This window comes from Triticum dicoccoides, chromosome 5B (genome assembly GCF_002162155.2).
Source record: "Triticum dicoccoides isolate Atlit2015 ecotype Zavitan chromosome 5B, WEW_v2.0, whole genome shotgun sequence".
Lineage (NCBI taxonomy): Eukaryota > Viridiplantae > Streptophyta > Magnoliopsida > Poales > Poaceae > Triticum > Triticum dicoccoides.
The window spans coordinates 634,302,018-634,304,230 of record NC_041389.1 but is presented as its reverse complement, the minus strand read 5'-3'; the positions used below and the strand labels follow the sequence as shown (position 1 = coordinate 634,304,230).

At 47.8% G+C, this 2,213-nt stretch overlaps 1 pseudogene; it reads right to left on the bottom strand.

Annotated features, from left to right (window-relative positions):
• LOC119312212 overlaps positions 1-187 on the bottom strand; it is a 525-nt pseudogene extending 338 nt beyond the window's left edge.
• Positions 188-2,213: the final 2,026 nt, after the last annotated feature.

Genomic DNA, 2,213 nt, shown 5'->3' with positions numbered 1-2,213 from the left:
AGTGGATTTGTTTCTGTCTTATGTTGAATCTTTTTCACGGCTCGATAGAGAATTTGATAAGCCAATGTTTTTTTCCGTCTTTCAGAATACGGTTAACCACCATGTTAACTAATCGATTACGAAAAATTGGATCAGATTTTGCAGTTCTTTTTTCTGCAGTACCTCGATGTGACATGAGCGTGAAAGAGGTTCAAGAATCCGTTTTCTTTTTCTAAGGGCTAAAATCACTTCTTCTTTTTTGCTTTTTGACCCCATATTGTAGGGTGGATCTCGAAAGAGAGGAAAGATCTCCCTCCAAGCCGTACATACGACTTTCATCGAATACGACTTTCCACAGGATTCTATAGGGATCTATGAGATCAAGTATGGAATTCTGTTTACTCACTTTAAATTGAGTATCCGTTTCCCTCCTTTTCCCGCTAGGATCGGAAATCCTGTATTTTCCATATCCATACAATCAAGTCCTTAGGTTTCCGAAATAGTGTAATGGAAAAAGAAGTGCTTCGAATCATTGTTATTTGACTCGGACCTGTTCTGAAAAAGTCGAGGTATTTTGAATTGTTTGTTGACACGGACAAAGTAAGGGAAAACCTCTGAAAGAATTTCCATATTGACCTTGGACATATAAGAGTTCTGAATCGAATCTCTTTAGAAAGAAGATCTTTTGTCTCATGGTAGTCTGCTCTAGTCCCTTTACGAAACTTTCGTTATGGGGTCCTTCTCCTGTTGCTTGATTCACTTGTCATCATCAAATGATACAAGTCTTGGATAAGAATCTACAACGCACTAGAACGCCCTTGTTGATGATTCTTTACTGCGACTGCATCCAGCTCAATAATGCGATATCTCACACCGAGTTCAAAGATACTTAACCCTTCCTCCTCTTACTAATACTACAGAATGTTCTTGTATGACCAATACCTGGTATAAGCAGTGATTTCAAATCCAAAAGTGAATCGTACTAATTTCCTTTACGTAAGGCAAAGTTGGGTTTTTGGGGTTTGTTGGGGATATGACTATTGGTATGACCCGCCCAGGAGGGGCCGGGTTATACTTACAAATATTCTTGAAGCCCAAGACCCAAGATAGAGATGGTGGTTCAGTTAAGGGCCCAAGCCTAGAGGCGACTTAAGGCTCGTAGTGATAAACCGTCGTGTATGCGTGACTTGTATTGTAAGGAAAGAATAGATAAGAGACTGAGCCTGACATTTTTTATGAGCCGGCCGGGACTCTGTAGAGCCGCTGGGCGTCAACCTCTGTATATAAAGGGACGACCCGGCAGCGGTTCAGGGCAAGTAACATCAACTCGAGAGCTAGGTCAAGTGATTCGCTCCCGGGTTATCGAGACATAAGCAATCCCACTCAAAACTGGATCGTAGGTAGGCTTTTACCTTCACCGTAAGGGGCCGAACCAGTATAAACCTCGTGTCCTTTGTCCCTATTAACCCCTTTAAGCTTCCTAGTTGCGATGGCCTCACGACTAAGTCCTTTCACTAGGACATCTGTCGTGACAATTCCACGACAGTTGGCGCCCACTATGGGGCCAGCGCACGGTGGATTTGAGTTCTTGAAGGGCGGCTTCGAAGGGCTCAAGGGATACGCAGTGGGCCGGATGACCAAGAGTCATTGCGGCAAGCTCTACATCGACGATGCAGGCTGGGGCCCCAACGCCGGCTCAATTGAGTACGGGTACCGGGTCCCTTTCGGCGGAATTCACGTCTTCATCGGTAAGATCGGTGAGCCGGGCCCTGAGCCGGACATCTGCACCGACCTCGTCGAGACGGCTCAGCGTGCGAGACCCGCTCGGGCTCTGCCTGTGGTGAAGTGTGCCTTCATGGGATGCATCCATGGAGGGCTCTCTGAAGGATCTGCATCTGACGGTGAGACGGCCATCTACTCTGATGGCGAGTCATCCACAGGTGAGACGGATTCATTGTATAAACTGCAAGACGACAGGCTTGGGGGCTGTTCCGATGGCAGCAGTATTCCGGATTGTCTCGAGCCGCCGAGCAGGGCCGGAATCTTCATGGCCGGCACACAACCTATCCAAGACTCCACAACTGCGGCGGCCATGACCTCCGGGTCAGCAGCAACAGGGGCAGGAGGCCCTGTGCGCTCGCCGGCTCAGGTGTTGATGGATCTCACAGATAAGCTGACCGCTCTGTTAACCGCCGTGGTCAATCCGGCGGATCAAGCTCGACGTGATGCGGAAG